Source organism: Ceratotherium simum, chromosome 12 (assembly GCF_057802395.1).
Source record: "Ceratotherium simum simum isolate JZ-2026a chromosome 12, ASM5780239v1, whole genome shotgun sequence".
Classification (NCBI taxonomy): Eukaryota; Metazoa; Chordata; class Mammalia; order Perissodactyla; family Rhinocerotidae; genus Ceratotherium; species Ceratotherium simum.
Window position 1 is genome coordinate 58,910,590 of NC_141911.1, and position 10,230 is coordinate 58,920,819.

Sequence of the window (10,230 nt, forward strand, 5' to 3'; positions counted from 1 at the left end):
GTATAAAAGGTGTTCACATGTCTTCAGATCATTATATTAAAGGTTTCTGGGGGCCGGCCCCATGGCTTAGCGGTTAAGTGCGTGCGCGCCGCTACTAGTGGCCCGGGGTTCAGATCCCAGGCGCGCACCGACGCACCACTTCTCTGGCCATGCTGAGGCCGCGTCCCACGTACAGCAACTAGAAGGATGCGCAACTATGACATACAACTATCTACTGGGGCTTTTGGGGAAAAAAAAACGGAGGAGGATTGGCAATAGATGTTAGCTCAGAGCTGGTCTTCCTCAGCAAAAAGAGGAGGATTGGCATGGATGCTAGCTCAGGGCTGATCTTCCTCACAAAAAAAAAAAAAAAGGTCTCTAGATTTAATCACAGTTACTTTTCTATAAAGGAAATTACATGGGGTTTAAGAGATGGGAAATAAATGAACATTATAGCTTTCCCTTGAACTTCACCAACATTCATATTCTCATCATCAAGACTGAACATCTGTATACCAGACATTCTGTGAAGTATGCACTCTGTACACGTTTCTGCATTGCTTACCCACAGGCCAAACTTTACCAATCTACATCAACTATTACAGAATATACAGTTACTTGAAAACTTTTCAGCTGTTTGGTATCTGCAAATACGTAAGAAATTATCTTGAGATGCCTGTAGGGTTCCCAATTTCAAAGTTATTTATATCCCCCTTAAGAAGCCAGGTCATTGGGGGCCGGCCCCGTGACGTAGCAGTTAAGTGCTGCTGGTGGCCAGGGTTTGGATCCCGGGCGCGCACCAATGCACCGCTTGTCAGGCCACGCTGTGGTGGCGTCCCATATAAAGTGGAGGAAGACAGGCACGGATGTTAGCCCTGGGCCAGTCTTCCTTAGCAAAAAGAGGAGGATTGGCATGGATGTTAGCTCAGGGCTGATCTTCCTCACAAAAAACAAACAAACAAAAAGAAACCAGGTAATTGACCCAAAGATCTCACTAAATACCAACACGAAGAAACTGCCTGGAGGTACTGCTTATCTTTCTTATGGCATAATGACATCCCAAAAAAAAGGTAAAACACAAAACAGATCACAACAACATTTTTATCCTAAATGAAGTTTCAACAGTGTTTAATTCATCTTAACTGTTTCTACAATGGCTCAAGTAGTCTGAGTACTCACCAATCTAAAGGGAGATGTTCTGAAACAAATGACTTTCTGATGCCCCTTCAAACTCTATGATGCTACACAAATAAAACATACAAAATAGAGAAGTATGCAATTGAACACCTCACATAAAGGAAATATGTAAACTTTTACATTTAAGATCGTATTGGAATGTATAAAATAGTTGGTATAACCTGTTGAGCATATAGTGATCTGAAAAGCCCTCTCTGCCTAAAAAGTTTTACCCATCAGGATACAAGACCTAAAATTCTACCACCCATTCCTTTAAATAGAGTACTAACCATTATTCTCTCTTAAAATGTAAAGATATCTTTAGAGTATCTCAATAATAGCTACCATTAATTATTATCATGCATTATTAGTGTAAATTAATTCATTAGATTACTTTTTTCTTTAATAAGCAGGACCCAGGAATATCACGAAAGGCCCAAGATTTCTGAAGATGGAGAAAACCTTAAAGAGGAGATAGCGGGCAACAAAAGCAAACTTAGTTTCCTTAACAATTTTGGTCCTGGTCAACAGCTGTGTGTACATAAAGCAAAACTATACAATGTCCTATTCTGTTCATTTAAACAAACAAAATAAACAACTATCCTCTTAGGTCAAACAGACGAGGTAATATAATCCTCTCTACCTAGGTCCCTTTCAATTCCAGGATTCTAAATGTAACAACCACAATTTCACCTATTAACTAACTCTAAAGCCCAAAAGAATTAAATGGTAAAATAGCATTCAATCAGAAATAACAGAAACCCTCTCATATCCTGGAAATAGATTAGGCTTCAAAACCAGATTAGGAATGGAAAGCTCGCTCTATCCCCTCCATCCCTTCCTTACCTGTGAGACAGCTTGAGCAAGTTACTGAATCTCTTTGAGCCTGTTTCCAAGTTGTAAAATGGCCATCTCTTCCCTGAAGAGAACCTAAAGGTGTTAAAAACACAAAAGCAAACATAAAACTCATAACACGGTGCTTGACAAGAAACACATTAAAACAGTGATAGCTAAACTACCATTAATCAGCTCAACAAAAGGAGAAAGTGAAAAAACAACAGAATGCATAGCAGTAAACAATGACTAAAATGTGTCTCATTCCGTAAAAAATATAAGAGAAAAATACACATATTTAACTAACTACCAGAATTTTATAACCAAAAGAAATCAGTTGGCATAAATAACAATCAAGAATGTATTAAGTTAGTATGAATAACATAGTTCTACAAATACCAGTGAGCATGATTCTTAGAAGCAGATCAAATATCAAAGCACACAGTCACCAGGCAACTATTGCTGATGGAATATTCAGATACAGGGACTGACGATTCAAATAGTATAAATCAGCAAACTAAACAAATGTAAAGTACTTTTCAATATCATAATCTATGCTACCAAAATGGTTCTTCATGTTATAAATGGAAGAATCTGTAACATCTAAGAAGTCATATCATCCAACAAAAATGTTACACTTTTAGCAAACCTCACTTCTATTGCCAGAAATTTATGGTGGTTCACCTAAACATCTACAGAAAGTTAAAAAAAAAATCTCTTCAAAAGCTGTAGAAAACTTATCTAATAGGGTAAAAAGAGCTAACTTCAACCTCTTCAAATCTAGAAGAAACCATGATTTTTAAATATTACCCACCTCTAATTGTCCACCAGAACTAATTACTATCTTCAGCATATTCCTTAATATGGTCAGTGATAGAAAGAGATCAACGGAAATTCCCATGAGTGAAAGGTTTAATCCTCCCACTTCTACATCCCATAAATTGATTAGTTGTGGATTTGTTTTGTTTTTGCTTTTCGTACTGGCGGGTGAACACACTCTACAAGTTTCTTTCAATTATTTTAATCAAGAATTCAATACGTCACTTCCATTTTGATTAAAAATACACCAAGAGGCATAACACTAAAAAGCTAGCATCAACAAAGTAAAATTCTCCAAGTTTCTTGTAATAAAATTATTTCCATTTTCCTATCTGGCCCTTATGTTTCTCTCTTCTCTTCTGCCTGAAGTCACTTAAGTCAGAAAACCCCATCTATTACACATTCAAACCACCCACCCAATAAAACAGGGTCTTTGGATGTGGGAGAGAGGGAGGAAGAAACTGACCATGTGTTTACCAACACTCTCATCATACATCATACCAAGTTCAAAAAAATATCTTTTATTAGCATGTTGCCATGCAGACAGCCCAACAGATCCATTTAATAGCCAACTCCTATGAGCTGAGAAAATTGTGAAAATTGAAATTGAACTTTTAGGTAAGAATAACAAAAAAAGGCTGCTTCAAGGAATTTTATAGGGATAGGACCTATACAAAACTACTGGTGACGTCTGACACAGTATTTTAAATGGATACAGAGCTGGATAGAAACATACTTTACATATGCATAAAACATGACAAAGTACAATAAGGTCAACAGTCTAATGTTTAGACTCTAAACATTTTGGTTAGTGTTATCTTACTTTTTGAAATGTTCATTCCATGGTATTAACTCATTAAAACAATTAAATGATAAATGGTATCATTAAAATGATAAAACATAGCTACCATAACAATGGCTAACACTTATTCACCGCTTGCTATGTGCCAGGCACTCCTCTAAACACTTTACATGTATCATCAGAAATAACTACCTAGCTACAATTCCCCATTTCACAGATGAGAAAACCGTGGCAGTGAGAAGCTAAGCACAAACACAGCTAAGACATGGCCGACCTGGGATTTGAACCTAGACTGTGTGGCTTAGTCTGTGTTATATTGCCTCTCATATCATTTGTGTTCACAGAAATCAGTAATTATCTCTTAGTCCTCAGTGTCTTCACTATGAAAAATGAGTTTCTTCTCCCAGCTCTAAATTCTAGTTTAGGAGCTAATATATGAATCTTAGAATTTTGGTATTAAAAAATTCGTATTTTGCCCACTATGGCATTTTTTTCTCCTAAAAGCATCCTCCATTAAATCAAAGGTCAGTAATCACTTTTTCTTTTTTTTTTTAAAGCCTCAGTGCATGGTTTCATATCCTAGTTGTTGGTTTAATTATCTGTGTGAGCTGCCTGGTTCCATGACTGGGAAACAAACCGGGGCCGCAGCAGTACGAGCACCGATTCTTAACCCCTAGACCACCAGAGCTGGCTCAATCACTTTTTTTTTTAATAACCACAAGAGGTAACACATCAAGTTATTGAGCCTAATTAGCAGCAAAGAAGGTCAAATTGTAAAGCGAGCTAAATCTGACTGAACTACCTCTCCACTTCTTTTGCACCTCTCTCACACCTGGTCACAAAGGCTATATCTACATATTTTTTATTTTTATAGTAGATATTATTTTTATATATTTTTTATTTATTTATTTTGGTGAGGAAGATTGGCCCTAAGCTAACATCTGTTGCCAATCTCCCTCTTTTTGCTTGAGGAAGATTGTCCCTGAGCTAACATCTGTGCCAATCTTCCTCTAGTTTGTATGTGGGAAGCTGCCACAGCGTGGCTTGACGAGCAATATGTAGGTCCATGCCCGGGATCCAAACCCCTGAACCCCAGGCAGCCAAAGCGGAGCACATGAACTTAACCACTACGCCACCAGGCCGGCCCCTATATCTAAATATATTTAAAGAGCTTATTTGCCCCTAAAGAAACTGACAATTGGTAGAAGGTGTGTGATAGCTTAAAAATATGTCCAAAATTTCTTTGTATACTTCCCTTCAAGAAGCGGAGCTTAATTAATTCTCCTCCCAACTGTGAGCTGGACTTAGTGATTCAGTTCTAAATGAATATTGCAGAGACAATGGTGTGTGACTAGGTCAAAAATGGCATCACAGCTTCCTCCTTGCTCTCTCTCTTGGATCATCTGATCCAGGGGATGCCAGCTGCCTTGTTAGGACACTTAAGAAGCCCTCAGAGGTCCCTGTGGTGAGGATCTGAGCCCTCCAGCCAACAGCCAACAGCCATGTTAATGAGCCATCATGAAAGCAAAGCCTCCAGTCCCAGTTGAGTCTCCAGATGACTGAAGTCCCAGCCAAGATCTTTGCTGCAACCCCATGAGAGACCTTAAGCCAGAGGCACCAGTTTAGTCACTCCCAAATACCCGACCCACAGAAATTCTGAGATAATAAATGTTTTAAGCCACTAAGTTTTTGGATAATTTGTTACTCAGCAATAGATAACTAATACAAAGTATGAGAAAGGTAATTTTGTGAGATATCTGCAAGGTATCTCTACCCTGATTGTTGATACCTGTCATCTTAAGCTAAACCCCTACTCCACTCTCCTCCTCCTTACCAAAAGATCAGGAGTCAGCAATACCACACTGAGAAGGCTACAATCACATGAGTGAAGCATTTCCTCTTTCTACAGTAAGTGAGAGCCTCTAGCAAGGACTCTGTGAAACAACCTCTACCCTGCCTCCCACAAATTTATCAGTATCCATAATCATCACCATCTCCTTCCCTCCTGTTTCAGCAGAGGTCTACCTAGAGTACCATTAACCTGCATCCTTGTTTTCTATCCCTTCCAGCTTGGTCAGTAACCTTGCTTCACCAATTATTCTCCCTCATTCCTCTGTCTTCAAATTTTCTTTCTGATGGCTTTTTATCCTTAACAAATAAAGATTGGAAATGTAGTCATATCACTCATACCTTTAAAAAACAAAAACCCTCTCTCAAACTCCTATCTCTAGCTATCCCCTCTGTATTCGATTTAAAACCAAACTTTCTGAAAGAGTAAATGACATTAGCTATTTCAATTTCCTTATCTCTTACCCAGTGTGAACTGGATCCACCTATACAATTGCTCTTGCTCAGGTCAACAACTTCTTAATTGACATCCAGGGGATACTTCTGTTGTCTTCATTTTATTTGATGTCTCAAAGCTGCCTAATACTCATTCCTTTTCTCCAAACTCAGTTCTTCCACTGACTTCTGTGACTCTCTTGATTTTCTCCTACTTACCTGCCCACTCCCACCCATCTCCTTTAAGGTGTGTTTTTCTTCCACCTTACCCTTAAATGTTAGCATTCCCCAATCCTCATTTTTCTTCTATTACTCTACATTTTCTCCCTGAGTGATCTCATCCATTCCCATTGCTTTTAACTATCATCTATAAACTGAGACTCCAAAATTTACATCTCAAGCTGGGTCTGCTTAACTCAGATCCATATATACAAGTGCCTAAATGACATTTCTTAGAAGTCACAGATGCCTTGTATATAACAGCCCCAAACTGAATTCATCTCCAACCATGTTTCTCAATCTATTGCTCTTCCTATACTCAGTAAATGGCCCCAGAATCCACTCAGTTTCCCAAGCCAGATACCAGATAATTCATTTAATTTATCCTGTAAATATTTAATAAACATTAATTATGTGCATGACCATGATAGTGGCTAGAAATTATTCTGACTCCACTTTCCCTCAAGCCCACTAAATCCTATCTATTCTATCTCCTTTGCATCTATCTAATCCTTCTCCATCCCTTAATTCCCATTTGCACTGCTTTACTTCTGGTTCTCATGTGCCACCTGGATTATTACAATAGCCTCTAATTGATCACCATGCTTCTACGCTCCTCTCTCTCAATTCATCATCCAAACTGTTGCCTATCTGTTTACGTCACTTCTATTTGTTATATATAAGTTCCCTGAAATTTTCTCAAATTAAAGAGTTAATTTTCTTAAACTCCCATGAAATTCTGACATTCACTATTTTTAACACGAAAAACAGTATGCTAAAGTGAAGTCTATAAGAATCCTAGTTTCCCACTGTTATCTTAAAGTAGTACTAGTGGAGTACTTTCCTTTACTAACTAAAATAATATGAAAAATTTATTACAAATACAAAAATTTACCATATGGGTAGTGCTGTTTCCCTAGTCTTATAAACCAAAATATCCCTGCATATAAAATCAAGAAAATGTATGGGTTCACAAAAATATTGCCTTCTATAAAAAAATTCACTACTCTAGTACTCTCCAGGGCTATGACGACCACTACTGTATACTACAAGCCTGAAATAATGCCTGACATATGGTACTCAATAAATATTTATGAAATGAATTCAATATTTCTTTGTCATGTTTATCCATGTCTTCTATTCTCCATAGAACGCACAGTAAAAAAATATACTTTTCATTTTCATTTATACTCATTCATACTAAGTTCAATCATATACAGTATTGTATGAAGAACAAACCAAAAGTCAACTAGTGTTCTTCATTTCTTTTTAAAACCCTTTATAACATGAGCAGATTAATGAGCAAGCAAAAGAGAGAAAAGAATATTGACACTTGATAGAGAATCAAGCAAAAGCTTCCCTTGGCTTTCTCCTGCCAATACACAAGCTAAGCACATGACTCAATTGTCAGTCAGGTATCAAATAGTTCAAAAGTTAGGGAAAATGATTGGCAGGTCACATTATAAATCATCACTACCCCACCCCCATTCCTTGAGAATTTAAGCAGACTAAACCACAACTGAAGCAGAAAGTCAGATTTCCTCCATCTGAGCTTTAACTGGAAATTAGATTTTTTAAAAGCTTAGCCAAAATATTTACCCAATTTTTTTCCAGAGTCTGCAATGTTCTGTTTTTCCTTCTCTTTATCTTCAGAAGGCCTGTCTGCAGTGTTTCATCTTAACAAACTTGAAAATAAATACCATTTTAACCAACTATACAAGATATTCTGGTTTTATCACCAGTTTCACCATTTCAGATTAAATGATTTGATTACACATGCTCTCTTGCCCATGCACACATACACAAAGCAAGTCTTCAGTGTTAGTCCAATATTACATTTCCATCTTTAAAGTTTCCAAACAAGAAATACTCCTAAATCTAGGATAAGACCACAATTTCCAAACTACAGCCTTCCAAAGGTTTCCAAACCGCTGTACGTACAAAAAGAGGGTGATTTGGGTAGTCAGAGGGTTCTACAGGTCAAATCCCACCTTTAAAACATACTCAAAATGTAGCCTTTAAAAAATGGCTTTCTCAAATTGCTGGGTCCTTGCGGCAAGAATGGTACCACTGCTTCCTTCCTGTTCCCAGCCCCTGGCACACTTTTTATCAAATGAAAATCACCTTGCACACTCTTAAGATGCTTGGGAGATGGAAGAGCACGCTGATTGAGGGACTGTAAACTGAAGTCAGATCACCTGGCTTAAATCACAGCTCCGACTTTGGCTAAGTTGTTTTTCACGGCTGTGGGCTTTAGTTTTCATCTATACAATGAGAATAACGACAGACCTGACATGATAGGATTGTTATGATGATTAAACGAGATAATATATGCACATAAAGTATGTACCGCTCAATAGTTACATAAATATTCTGGTTAATTCACCTATTTTTATACTTCATGTGTCTAGCTGACTTAGAATAAATCAGCTTTATTGCTACGCACAGAGTCAAAGCAGCAACATGAAACCAGTTGTAACTTACACGCTTGGACAGTTACAAAACCAAGATTTCCTTACAGAGGAAATTTACAAGAACTCTTTCCATTTAACTAGCGTCTCTAACTTTCTACCGTCAAAACTAAGGCCAACGGGGGGATGGGGAGAGGGGAGACGACGACAATTCTGCTGAAGGAAAATCAACTTCCCTTCACCTTCCTTTGGCCAAAAGATGTTTCCGCTGAAATGTATACTTCCATAGTGTAGACTCAGCAGACACCAACATACAATATAAAACACACCACGCCTGGGGAGAAAAGGGGAGTTCTAAGACTCCACTGCCCTTGGTCAATCGACCCTGTGTTACGCTGTATGGGGTCTCCCACAGGCGGGTGCTTCTAGAAAGGCTGAAGCCGGAGCTTGCAGGTGTCCTATCCTTCCCGCCGAGTCCACACACCAGCAAGTAGGCGCCGCCCACTCGCCTTAACACCATCCGCAGGGCCCGCTCCCGCATCCAAGCCCCCAACTATCTGTCATGGCCCTTGCAGGCCTTCCCATTGACCTCTGACACCCGGTCTACAGGTCCCCGTGCTGCAGGTAAGGATGGCAAAAGAATAAGAGTTGAGTCGACGCCGCAGCAGACAGCCGTGACGAAACCAAACCTCCCCGACTCCGAACGCGCTGAGGTCCAGAGATGCTGGGAAAAGTGCTGCCCACTGCGACCCGTCCCCTTACCTGGGCGAGGACTGGGGCGGCCCGGAACCGCTCCGGCCTCTCCCCGCGGGACGCCGAGGGCCTTGGGCGGCGGCGGCGGCGCCGAGCCGGACGCTGCCTACAGTGCTTTGCCCGCGCCCACAGCCTCTAGCCCCGCCGCCCCGGCCCGCCACCCCAGGTCCACCACTGGCCCCAGCCACTGACACAGAGGTGGGCGGAGGAGGATGGGAGGGGTCCAAACTGGGGCCGGGCGGCACTGCGGCTGCGTCAACTGGTAGCGTCATACGTCACGGCGCCGGAGCCTCAAAGCACGCCACGCGAGCCCCGCCCAGGAATCGGCGGCGCCCCGCCCCTTCTCCCGCCCTCCCCGGGCTGGGGGCGGAGCCTGGCCCGTGAGGCGGTGGTTAGGGGCGGATTTGAAAAAATCCCCTTGCTCCCCACCCAAAGGGAGTGTTAATGAATGGCCTTCCTGAGGCCAGGAGACAGATAAGCACGGGCAGGAAGGAACAGTGCTGACAAAAAAGAGAATGAGACCGGTGCTATGATGTGAAATGAATCCGCTAGGAGTAGACAGCAATACTTTTATGACTCTATCAATAAAGGGAACTTGATTGTGTGAAATGCCACACTGAATCTCTCAACTGTTATTGCTATATTAGTGAAAAGTGGTTCGATGCTCACCATTTTTAAAGTGAAAGGCTCTTTATATTATTTAGCAGGTGAACCAAGGCAAATGACTTCCTGGAGTTAGAGGCTTATCACAGGTATTTTTCGCACTTCTTATGTACGAATTGTAATAGAAAGAGAAAAGTGGGAAATAGTCTTAGCCCTGGGGAAGCTTTCTGATTACTTGGAGCAGATGTGGACTATGCCCATAAGACAAGTGCAAACAGTAATATACTAGCAATAACAAACTGTGTTAAGCATGGGGCAGGCACTGTTCTAAGCACTTTATATTCATTGACT

At 40.3% G+C, this 10,230-nt stretch overlaps 1 protein-coding gene across 10 annotated transcripts in view; it reads right to left on the reverse strand.

The window, feature by feature from the left end:
• Positions 1 to 9,461, reverse strand: part of BLTP1 (bridge-like lipid transfer protein family member 1) — a 195,274-nt gene extending 185,813 nt beyond the window's left edge. For 7 of the 10 annotated variants that reach the window (XM_087437664.1, XM_087437665.1, XM_004426525.3 and 4 more), the window contains exons 1-3: positions 9,286 to 9,461; positions 2,002 to 2,085; positions 1,159 to 1,220 (exon numbers count right to left, since the gene is read on the reverse strand). The gene's annotated coding sequence lies outside the window, so the exon portion shown is untranslated. Of the gene's footprint in view, positions 1 to 1,158; positions 1,221 to 2,001; positions 2,086 to 7,711; positions 7,798 to 9,285 lie in introns of those variants that run through there. The other 3 variants (XM_087437663.1, XM_014784542.2, XM_087437668.1) reach the window with 3 other exon arrangements.
• Between the last annotated feature and the right edge of the window lie 769 nt (positions 9,462 to 10,230).